This window comes from Pelodiscus sinensis, chromosome 5 (genome assembly GCF_052426305.1).
Source record: "Pelodiscus sinensis isolate ZL-2025 chromosome 5, ASM5242630v1, whole genome shotgun sequence".
In the NCBI taxonomy this organism is placed as follows: Eukaryota; Metazoa; Chordata; order Testudines; family Trionychidae; genus Pelodiscus; species Pelodiscus sinensis.
The window spans coordinates 107254560-107267176 of record NC_143056.1 but is presented as its reverse complement, the minus strand read 5'-3'; the positions used below and the strand labels follow the sequence as shown (position 1 = coordinate 107267176).

Genomic DNA, 12617 nt, shown 5'->3' with positions numbered 1-12617 from the left:
CCCCCTCCCCTTCCGGCCCAGTGGCCGGTGGGTGCCGTACCTGCATGAGCACTGCTCCGATGGTGGATCTCCCCACGCCGAACTGGTTCCTGACGGATCGGTAGCTGTCCGGCGTGGAGAGCTTACAGAGGGCGATGGCCACACACTTCTGGAGGGGGATGGCGGGCCTCATGCGAGTGTCCCGTTGCCGCAGAGCAGGGGCAAGCCACTCGCAGAGCTCCAGGAAGGTGTCCCTCTTCATCCTGAAGTTCTGGGTCCACTGTCTGTCTCCCCAGCGCTCCAGGATGATGCGGTCCCACCAGTCGCTGCTGGTGTCCAGACGCCAGATGCGGCGGGGCACGCTGGTGTCCAGGCGCTGCTGCGGCTCCTCCACGGCCAGGTGGAGAGTAGGGGGCTGACGTGCACCAAGTGGTGCCAGGCAGCCTCCAGCCATTGCTGGCAGGCTTGCAACAGCAAGTCCAAAACTGCACCAGAAAGCCCAGGGTGAGCTCTGGCTCCATGTTGCCAACTTCGGCAGCATCCCCAAAAGGAACCACCGACACAGGCAGGCGCAGAGAAAAACGCTTTGCTGTCCCTCGGCGAGGTAGGCAAGCAAGCGGAAAAGCTGAGAACCGGCTGTCCAGGGGGGTCCCTTTAAGCACGAGCCTCAGATAGTCTCAGACAGCAGCCACACAAAGCAACTACTGACCTGATGCTCTGCCGGAACCGGTTTCAGCTGCCCTTAAATGCGCCCCAGCATCCAATCGGTGTGGACGTGCTAGTTCGAATTAGCATAACGCTAATTCAAACTAGTTTTTAAGTCTAGATGCGCTAATTCGAATTAGCTTAGTTCGAATTAACTAATTCGAACTAAGTTAGTTCAAATTAGTGCTGTAGTGTAGACATACCCTAACAGAGTAAACTGGGAAGATAACTGAAACTTAGCAAGTAAGGGCAGCTAAAACTTATGCGAACTAACTTAAAACTGTAAATCTTAACTTTAAAATGTTCTCTTTTTTGGTTATTTGTTTGGGGTTTTTTTGGCAAATAAAGAATGGAAAGGTAAGCATAAAGTGGGTTTGAACAATAAACAGCTTGAATTCCTCACCAACTAGAAGGGATCTGAGGAAAGAAGCTTCCTCCGTCTGCAGCTTGAGGTGGTTGAGAAGAACTGGCTCACACCAGACCAAGCAGCGTGAAAGGGCGCGAATGCCGCGAGACACTACCCGCACATGCGCGGTCCGGCTTGACTACCGCTGCAAAAAATCTCCATACTGCAAGCCCAGCACCTACAGTGGAGCACCCACGGTGATATCACTCGAAGAAGAAAAGAGTCTTTTGCATCTCTGTCAGAACCATGAGGATTTTACTATTTACTTCCTTTAAATTCCTCACTGACCCTTCTGTCTGAGAAGGAATTACTCAGATTTAAGAGTCCACCAAATATCTCTTATTGGCTATCTAATCTTATTTGGCTGTCTAGGTAATTTTATGGCCTTCACAACACCATAGTATTTAAGTCCCAGTAGTTTGTGATATGTAGCTGGCTGAGGGTATGTCTACACTGAAGTGTTTTTCTGGAAAAACTACACTTACATCCACACTGCTATTGTGTTCTTTCAACACTGTCCCTTATTTTGAATACTAATACCCAGAAAGGCATGGTCCAGGATTAAAGATCTATAATAAATGGTAAAGAGCCTGCTGACAAATTCACAGATACTAAAATGGGAAGAATTGCAAAGGCCACACAGAATGGGGACCTAATACAAAGGGTTCTACCCAGAAAATAAGTGTCAGATTAATACAGCTGAAGAAAAATAATCTGAAGCACAGATCTTCTAATGCAGAGGTGGGGAACCTAAGGCCCGGATGCATCAGAGGCAGCGGTGGGGGGAGGGGGATCTGGTGCCCAAGGGGAGCCAGCTTTTAAGTTGGATACCATGGAGCCATCTGTTCCCCCTTCCCCTGCAGTGCTGCCTCTGATAGAGGGTGAGGGGGGTAGGCAAGAGGTATTACACATGGCAATCTGGCTTTCAAGCCTGCTCCCAATTTGTATCAGCTCACGCAGAGCTGCCTTCCTCCTTCTTTCCCCCCACGCTGCTGCTCCTGTATCAGAGGCAACAGCACAGTGGTGGGGGCGGTGGGAGCCGATACACCTGGGGAGCCAGCTTTTAAGCATGTGTTGGCTCCATAGAGCTGCCTCTCCCCACTTTGCTGCCTCCCACAGAGGGGGGAACCAGTTCAGCCCCTTTCTGTGGTGGACCTGGGCTCACAGCAGACAGAGGCTGCTCCTTGGGATGTTGGCACAGCCCCATCTGCATGAGCTTGGTTCCCTTGTGGACAAGAGCTGTTGCCACCCTGCACTGCTGCCTCTCTATTAGCAGCAGCAGTGGGACTGGGAATGACCCTGTGGTCTACAAAATAATCATGTAACCGATAAGATTTGGTGTGGTCACACGATTATTCAGTTAAATAATACCTAACATCCCTAGTATGCATGTGATATGGCACCCTAAAAGACTAACACAGTCCTGAGCTGCATATATGTTAAAGTGTTGTCATGAAAGAGGGAGGAAATAGGCCCCTTTGTGGTGCAAAAGCACCTGTCCAGACTATTGCTTTCATTTCTAGTCCACTCCTTAACAGAAATGAATTGACAAATTGGAGAGAGTTCAGAGAATTGCAACAATATTACTGGGGAAGAAACTGACCTGTGAGCAAAGACTACATGACCTAAAGGTCAATCTGTAAATGTTTGTAGGTATACAAGGATGCAGATATATGCCACAGGGGTTTTCAACAGCACCTAGGTGTTTAACACTTATTGATTTCAATGAGAGTCAGGTGCCTAGGTACTTATGAAAATCCTACTAGACACCTATCCAAACCTATACCTTTAAACATCTGCCCCTCAATCTGTATAGCTAGTGGTTCTCAAACTTTTGTACTGGTGATTCCTTTCACGTAGCAAGCCTCTGAGTGTCTCTCCGCTAAAAATTAAAACACTTTTTAAAATTTATTTAACAGCATTATAAATGCTGAAGGCAAAGTAGAGTTTGGGATGGAGGTTGATAGTTCATGAATCCCCTTGTAATAATCTCCCACACTCTTAGGAAGTCCCGACTCCCACTTTGAGAACTGTTGCTATATAGCACATATAAGAGATGGCTACAAGGGGACAAATATAATAATAGTGAAAACCTCAAGAAGATAGAAGAATTACTTCCTAATATTTTTTATTAGTCTATGTCAGGGGTCTCCAAACTACGGCCCGGGGGCCGGATGCGGCCCGCGAGGCCCTCTCATCCGGCCCGTGGAGACCTTTTTGGATTCAAAGGCAGAAGAAGTGAGATTGTTTCAAAACCCATTTGAAGCAGATGTGGCCAGTTGCCCAGATGAACTGCAGCTGGAAGTCATTGAGTTGCAAGCAAATGACCTCCTTAGGGACAAGTTCAAAATAGGACTGGTGGGTTTTTACCAGTTTTTGCCCAAGGAAGACTTTCCTAATGTCAAAACTTTTGCATCAAGGTACCTTTCAATCTTTGGAACAACATACCTGTGTGAACAAACATTTTCAAGAATGAAATACGTGAAGAACAATTTGAGAACAAACTTGTCCGATGATAATCTCAGGTCACTGTTGATGTTAGGGACAACAAATCTAAAGCCAGAAATGTCTGCTATTTTGGCATCCAGGAAACAATTTCACCATTCACACTAATACAGGTGTTCATGTGTAGTGTATGAATGTGTTATTAAATAATAACTGAATAAAATAATATTAAATAAATAATTAAAAACAACATCCATGTTTTGATTGTTTTTTATTTGGACCTCAAGTGTGTAGTCGGCCCCCGAACTGCTGTTTGATAGTTAATGCGGCCCTCGGGCTGAAAAGTTTGGAGACCCCTGGTCTATGTAAAACCTTAACAGTTAGTGAAATAATAACTCATCAGTTAGTAGCAATTAGATTTTTTAACTTGTATTAGAAAATTGTTTAATAATTTGTAATTACTGACACAAAATATTGATTTTATGCTAAATCATTATAACCACAATAATTTAAAACAGGAATAGAGCATCTTAACTCTAAATTAAAATCACAGTATCTGTTCATGTTAGTCATAGCAATAATTATTTGAAATTATTCTGAATCAAGAACTTTTATGCTGACTTCATATTGATTCCTCATATGAGTAAGGATTAGATATGCATAAAGGTAAGAAATGAAGGCTTTATAAAACTACTAGACAATCTCAACCACCAGATGACTATTTTGTACTATTAAGTAATATTAAGGATTTCTGGGAAAATTAGAAGCCTTCTCTATTAAGGATGTGAACAAATAATTGTTTAATGGGATGTTAATGAGTAATCAGCACACACACTCCCCACTACCACTTCCACTCTGCGCAAGGCTGATGACTCCCAGCCCGTAGGCTTTTGGCACAGGAGTCATAATCAGACCTTTTCTGTAAAGTGAATTTGAATATCTTGCTACAGTATAATTTTGCAGTATTTTAAACTCTAAATGCATTGGCTATCTGTGGCAAGAACAGTCTTTACTGACTGGAGCATGAATAAAAATGGAAAAGAAAAATACAAGGTATTTCATGACTCTTCAATTTAACAAAGGTAACATATAACAAAATAACTCTATTCTGTTTAAACACACAGTATTTTTTTTCTCACTCTGACATCCAAAAATCCAAAGAACTTGTGTTTTATACTCTTTTAACTAACTGCTGCTTAATTGGTTAATTACTTGTTTTTAGCAGTTACAGGTTTTTCCGCAGCCTCTATGAGGGAAAACCTTATGCTTGTGCCCTCAACTGTTAGGCTATGTCCATACTCTGCCCGTTTGGCGTAAGAAATATGCAAATGAGATGAAGTGTGAAATATCTCCACATCCCATTTGCATAATTAATGAGGCTCTGTTTTTGCACAAGAGCCGTTCTTCCTGAAAAAAAAGCGGAAGAACGGCTCTTGCGCAAGAGGGGGCTTTTGCGCAAAAAGGAGCCATGTAGATGGCTCCTTTTTGTGCAAAAGCCTCTTGCATAAAAAAGGAGCCTCATTAATTATGCAAATGAGGCACGGCAATATTCCATGCTTCACCTTATTTACATATTGAGCCAAACAGGCACAGTGTAGACATAGCCTTAAAGTGGCTGAGTAAACAGCAAACCCACAATCTAGGATTCAAGAAGCACGAGGCAGAATTTACCATAATGTTGTTTATTTTTATCCAATACTATGATGATTTTAAAGCTATTTAATCCAATACTACTTGGATTTCTTGAGAAGATGATACCCACAGGATGGCCAGAAACAGGATAGGAAACTGTAGCAGGGAGAAGTGTGTTGATTTGCAGTTGATTTTTTTTCATTTTACCAAATGATTCTGGTCTTAGTGAAACAAAACTTTGGAAAATGGTTACTTTTCTCACCATTTACCCTCCCCCCCCAAAAAAATCCCTCATTGTCAGTGAAAATGAGAAGGTGAAATGGTTTACTATAAAAAGTAACAAATGAATAATCATGATTGCTTCACCCCTCCAATCATTCACTGATCTTCAGTCATAAGGGAATGTAAATATATTTATTGGGTTGGATCCTGGGATTCAGCTGAGGAACACTTGATACAAATTAGGAATGGGGGTGGTGCACAGGTGGCTATAAATCATGTTTGACTTCCCCTCATCTTGGAATCATTAAGATGCTCTATTCTGCACCAGTTGTCAGCAGACCCAAAAGGACCCTCCAGCAGCCAGAAAGCATCAAGCCCCTCATGCTGTGGCAGGAAGGCAGACTGTTTTAAATACAAATATGGACACACAGTATTCCCACTTAACAAATGGCTTAATGAATGGAGACAGTGTTACCTCACTTCCTCGCACAGGATTTGTCCTTTTAATAATACTTTAAATACATATATTAGTAGGCAATTTTTATTTTGTTGTTGATAGTTTACCTTCCTTCATATTAGCCCGGGATTTCATATCGCAGAGATTGTCCTCTGGAGGCGCTCTGTAGGTTGTCACCTCCTGTACTGTACCTTTTTGTAAATAAAAGTAAGACTTTGGCTCTCAGCATAGTAAAGAACATGAGAAGTATGTAAAATTTGATATTTTATGGTAGTGTTCCTTTTTATGACTTACAATATGAATAATTACCCTCTCATATCTTAGTGGATTTACCTGCTATGTTGGCAAAGGAGGCCTCATCTACATTTATTTTGTGCACCAGTTTAAATCCTCCCTCCCCAATGTGGACAAACTTAAATTGGTTTAATGTCTTGCATTGGTTTAAATTATTTCAGTTACAAAATTAAATACGTTTCATTGATTTAAGATGCTCCTAAACTGACATAATAGTGCCCCATACAAAGTTGCACCCATTTACTTAAATGGGGCAAAAAAGCACACCTGTAGTTGAACCCGTGTATGGGAAAGAAAGAGTCCCACTTCCTGAGTTGGTTGATTGACAAACTGATGCTCCAATGGAGTGTCTCTGTTCTTGGAGTTGGCAGTTGGTGGCAGTTGTTCTGGCCCAAAAGAGGAGAGTGGTTCAGAAAATCTCCAGGGAGGAAAAACCCAGTAATTAAAGGAAAAGGAGGAACAGATGAGAGGCATAAGCATTCTTAGAAAAAGAAAAGGAAGAAAGAAGGCATGTACATTGGCCAGCACTGGCTCTAGGATACCCTGGCTGGACCACCACTGAATGTTGTGGGAATCTCAGGCCTTCAAAATCACAGGTGATACTTAACAAAATAGGAATAAGGACTCAGAGCTTTTGCTCATAGGACCTGAGAATCTGGATATGGATAGAAGGACAGGTTCTGTTTAGAAAAAAAAGAGTACTTGAGCCTTTGGATCTGCTGTTATCCAGTCATTTAGGGGATGTCTATACAGCAGGGCTAAAGCTGAATTAAAGTCAACTCCGTGGTTTATGTCAAAACAGCTTTACCCAGCTTTAGGCGCTGTCTACACAGCAGAAAGTCGACTTCCCTTACTCCTCGTAAAATGAGGATTGCAAGAGTGGAAGTAAGAAGTCCTTCAGCTTGACATTATTTTTAAATAAAGGCTTTTAGTGTAGTGTAGCTCTTTGTTATTTCAGAATAACATCAGTTATTCCAAAATAATGCTGCTGTGTAGTCGAACCATTAGAGTCAAGGATCTATTCTATGATTTTGCCTACACTACCAAGCTTGTTTCCAAAAACTGATTTTTGGCGACTAAACAATGAGGGTACATCTACACTGCATCATAGCTCGAAATAAGATATGCAATTTGAGCTACGCAAATTACATATTTTATTTCAATCTTATTTTGAACTAGCTTATTGTGTAATTAAATAACCTGCTATCTGAAATGTCCCTTACTCTTAATGGAATGAGGTTTATAGGGATGTCAGAATAGCAAGCCCAAAATAACAGGCTTGCTGTGAAGACATAGGATAGCTATTTTGGGATACTCCGGTATCCTGAAATAGTGTTGCAATGTAGATGTAACTTGAGAGTGTACATGCTGCAGTATGACTTTTGTCAGGAAAACATAAAACTTCCACCCTACAAAAGACTTTTTCCCCCTCCCTGTATGTTGACAAAAAGCCAGCACAGACACTAGTGTTTGTTTTTGGTGACAGAACTGGCTTCAGCCAGTATCCCACAATGCCTGCTCTGACAGCTCTGCTCAGTGTTTTGGTTTCTGCTGCCCTGCAGTCATGCACCCTTCCCTCTTTTCTTCTGGGAAGAATCTGACAAGTTAAATGAGTTGCTCTGATTGGGGAATAAAGAGCAAATCATTGGAATGCTCCCATTCTGCCCTGCACTAGTAACACAGTGGCAGGCAGACTGCTGCTAGATCCAGAGAGATGGGGAGAGGAGCGAGAGAGCTTGTTGTGCTTTTACAGTCCTCAACATGGAGAGCTCACAGAGCTACTCATGATGGGATCCCAAGCCTGACAGTTGAGAAGGCTATGGGAGAATCCCGAAATGTGCAGGGATCCGCTCAGCCTTCCCAAAACACTGCACTGTGGGATACATACCCATAGTGCATTGCTCAAGTTTTTGACGATGGTGGCACCCTTTGGCAATTTTTCTTTGTTGAATTTTCAGCATTGAGTGACAACTTGTTAACAAGACTTGATGGTGCAGACAAGGCCTATGTTCCTGATTTTAAAGACACATTTTATGCTATTTTTTATCACACAGTAAAAGGAAACCTTGGGGACAGAAGTGCAGAGTACAGACAAGATGGAAATCTCAAGCTTTTAAATTTTTCACTGTAGATAGGTGCATCATAGGGGCAAAAAAGGTTGTGGTTATATGTGGTGCCTCTCAGCCTGCTTCCTTTTGCTGAAGCAGCTTCCTGCAAAGCCCCACTCCAGCCAGTAGCCAGTGCTATAGTAAACCTTTCCACTTGTTGGTGAGGGAAGGCAGTGACACTTGCTGTGCACAGCTTAGAACTAATCACAAAAGGTGATTTTTCAATCCCAGCCCCCCAGTCAGGCCTAAACCAAAAGGGGCTGCAGTGGGAGAAGGGCCTGAGATAAGAAATGGCAGGCAATGTGGGCTTGTCAACTCAAAAGTAGGAAGCCAAGTAGAGCAGTGGCAGGAGTCAGTAAGGATGAAATTTAAACATGAGGGATTAGACTATCTGGAAGAGAGAGTGCATGGGGAAGGAGGGAGGGAAGCTGGTCAGTCTATGATGGAAGTCTCTTGTTGCTAGGGAGAGCAGTGCTGAAAGTAACCAAAGCAGCTCATGTACACTTGGAGGAACTCACACCTCAAGGCATCTTCCTCAGACCACCTCGGTCTATATCACCAGCTCCTAGCCTAATGAAAGGTGATATGATTGTAACTGGTAAAATAGAAAACTTACAAATAACACAGATGAAGTCACTAATTGCTTAAAAGAGATGTGGTAAGTAGGGGTGAATGATGCCAACGGGGGTGAAGGGGAGCAGGGAGGTGGCATGGGAGGGCGTCCCATTTAGTAATTAAAATTTTGGCAGGAGTATGTGGGGCAGTGTACCTACTGAGTGCTACGAGTCATATATGGTGGTAAGAATGAATTTAGGATCATATTCCTCTGTGTGTGAAGAGGATGCCAGGTGACAGTCTCAGGAGAAATGACGATGGCTCCCATTTCTGTGAAGCCACCCAGTAAAGGTGGCAAGTGTTTTCTGACTTATGAGAGCTTAGGAGGCAGCAGAGCCTGCAGACAATTCTGTTCAAGCAGTGGCCATGGCTCTTGCCTAGGAGACTAAACTGATGTTTATTTTCCCATAGCAAGGCAGCCACTAGAAATGGTAGTGGCTTACAGATGGGCTGGGGGAAGAGGGGTAAAGCTTTCCATTGTTCTATGTTATGCCCCCACTTCTATGGCAAAACCAGCAATGGCACCCCCAAGTTGGTGTAGCAGAGGGAAGAGGAGACAGGATGGGGAAGAGTTGTGTCCTGAAAGGCACGATGAGATAACGTGTTTACGGTGCAATGGATTGTTTATGAATTGGCTTCAAAGCACCAGTTAAATGGGTCATTGGGAGGAAAAGGCTAAGGACAGAATTCCATTAGAATAAAGAAAATGAAAGGTAGAAGTGTGTTTAAAGTTTATTGATTTAAGTTAAAGTTTCTGTTATTAGGATCCCCCAATGCCTGGAATCATGCCAAACAGCAAACAACTAAAGCATCTAGATAAGTACAAATGTCATTTTTCCTTTTCTTTGTAGGCTGGGTGTGGGGTGTTTAATTCACCATCTCCTAAACTTTTAGAAGTAAATTTCTCCCTTATTTCTCTGGGTGCAGGGGCCCCTCATTCAGGTTTTATTTTGCTCCTCCCAGGGATAAAGAAATCAGGATTTGGGGATGCCACTCCAGGGATAAAAAGCAGACAGACATCAGTTCTAATGGTGGCTGTTATCATGCTGTTAAGTGGAACTGGGGGAGGACAAGATCTGCTGCTAGATAAATTCTGTATGCTTTTTACCTTTTCTGAGGATGAGGGCCACTAGACTGGACATCTACTCTAAGCCATTAACACCAGTCACAGAATGACTCTTCAACTTGGGGGGGAGGGGAGTGGAAGAAATAAGTATTGTCTTGACAATAAGAAATTGATGATAAGTCATGAGCCCTAGACTGAGCCAGCTCTGGATTATTCTAGTTTCCTCTGGCTAGGAAAACAAAGTTAGTCAGTACAGGTTTGCTCAAAAGATTAGTTTTAGTTATGATAATTTGATAAGTCATAAAGGACAGATACTAATGGCATTATCAGTCCAGCAAGGGCTGACAGAGATGAAGTGAAGGGCCAAAGCCAAAGTGGTCATCCAGAGGTCAGTGTCTGTCAGATAGAATGTAGGGTATAACACATCCATTGTGAGGTGGTTTATGAGTAATCTAAACAGTTCCTATTAAACAAGGGCTTTCTCACCAGTCAACCAATCAGAATATTGTTTCATGTCCCAGTGTTCAGAAAGATTTATAAATCAAAGTAATTTACATTTCTTGAAATAGTTAAATTTAAATTCTAAAGAAAAAAACTGATGACCCAATTAAAAAAAAACCCCAAACCAGAAAACAAACTAAGAACTTCTGGTCCTCCATTATGCAGCCCAAAAAAGCAAAACAGGGCACAAGCCTAGCATTTCTCCCATAGGCCACCTTTAATTCAAAGTCTCAGAGGGGTAGCTATATTATTCTGTAACTTTAAAAAACAAGTAGACCTGTGGCACCTGAGAGATTAACAAAATATATATAGTATTATGAGCTTTCAGGTTTTGTCCACAAAAGTTTGTTGCTATATATATTTTCATTAGTTTCTAAGATGTCACAGGACTATTTGTTCACAATGCAAAGGTTTGCTTATGCCATAAGAGGAAATGGATTGAGTGGCTCTGCTGTATTGCCAATCTCAAATGTTCAAAATTCATAAATTCTCTCATGGATTTTTACTGGATTTTTTTTAAATTAAAGTTAAGATTGCTACATATCACTTGGTCTCTAGTGTGACATCCTGTTTTATAGGACCATAAAACTATTGTATTTGAGTTTGTATATTGCAATTGTACTTAAGCACACTGTACCATTATGCACAGCTAAACATCTAGCAATAATGCTTTTTAAAATTTGGAATATTCTGCTGTACAACAAACATACTTAGTCTGTATTGAAACTAAAAAAAAAAAAAAAAAAGCAAACACACACCCTCTTTACTTCAGGACCTGAAATCACTATAATGAAAGTTGGCAACAGATGTGTCAACCAAACGTACATATCTTGGGGGGGGACTAGTATATTGTAGTTGTTGGTTTCGACTGTTAGTAGAAAACATGGTTTATCAGTGTTCCCTTTCTTCTCCTGATATTAACAGACTTATAAAGATAAAGGTCATCTGAAGAAGTGGATTTTGCCACGAAAGCTCAGGATACCATCTACATGTTTTGTTAGTCTTTAAAGTGCTACTAGACTATTTGTTGTTTAAGTTTTTCCTGTTACAGACTAACTCAGCTACCCCTCTGAAACTTTTAAAGATAAAGGAGGCAATTAAAAAAATTGTTCATATTTTAACCTACTCAACTGTGGCTACATCTACACTGGCCCCTTTTCCGAAAGGGGCATGCTAATTTCACAGGTCGTAATAGGGAAATCCGCGGGGGATTTAAATATCCCCCGCGGCATTTAAATAAAAATGTCCGCCGCTTTTTTCCAGCTTTTAGAAAAGCCTTTTCCGAAGGATCTCTTATTCCTACTTTGAAGGATCTCTTATTCCTACTTCAAAGTAGGAATAAGAGATCCTCCGGAAAAGGGCTTTTTTCCGGAGGATCGGGGCCAGTGTAGACACTCTTTTCCGGCTTTTCTAAAAGCCGGAAAAAAGCGGCGGACATTTTTATTTAAATGTCGCGGGGATATTTAAATCCCCCGCGGATTTCGCTATTACGACCTGTGAAATTAGCATGCCCCTTTCGGAAAAGGGGCCAGTGTAGACGTAGCCGGTCAGTCTTTCCACTCTTGTATTGTTAAGAGTGTAGAATTATTAAAAGTGCTCATACACTGTTCGGAAGGAAGTGGAAATCAAGCCCCACACCGTTAGTGGCTATCAACAAAAGTGGCATTTGGTTACTTTTGGGGGATGGGGTGTCCCTCGACCTGCTTCCACTTACAATCATTCCACGTGCGCAGAGAGCTGAACCTGGGCAGTGATCTTTAGCCAAAGGGGCCCGAGCACTTTTTGGTGTTTGAATTCGGGGCCACGGCGCTTTGCTGGCCGGAGGGATTCGTGCAGGGTGGGTGTTTCTAGCCTCTTCTTTGCAAATCCCACGGGCTCCCTGGAGCAGGGCGCCATTGGCAGACCCCGAACAACCGCACGTACAACCTCTTCTCCAGCAGCCCCGCCATGGAGCGTATCCGCTGCTGTGCGCCCGCCTCCCGCCCGCCGGCTGCGCCGTGTTTTCCAGTTAAAGGGGAGGGGTCCCCCTTCAGGCGCAGGGCGGCGTGATGGGAAATGGCGCAGCAGCCAACCCCTCACACTAGTCAGCACCGCGCCGGGCCCCCAGCGTAGGGGGACCGCCCCGGCCCCGCCCGTGCCAGCTCGCCATTCGCGCCAAGCGAGCGTGTGACGTGTACCCTGCGTGCC

The 12617-nt window shown here is 42.9% G+C and overlaps 1 protein-coding gene across 3 annotated transcripts in view; it reads right to left on the bottom strand.

The window, feature by feature from the left end:
- Positions 1 to 12599, bottom strand: part of LOC149524361 (uncharacterized) — a 35013-nt gene extending 22414 nt beyond the window's left edge. For all 3 annotated transcript variants that reach the window (XR_016349698.1, XR_016349699.1, XM_089778630.1), the window contains exon 1: positions 12145 to 12599. The gene's annotated coding sequence lies outside the window, so the exon portion shown is untranslated. The remainder of the gene's footprint in view (positions 1 to 12144) is intronic.
- Between the last annotated feature and the right edge of the window lie 18 nt (positions 12600 to 12617).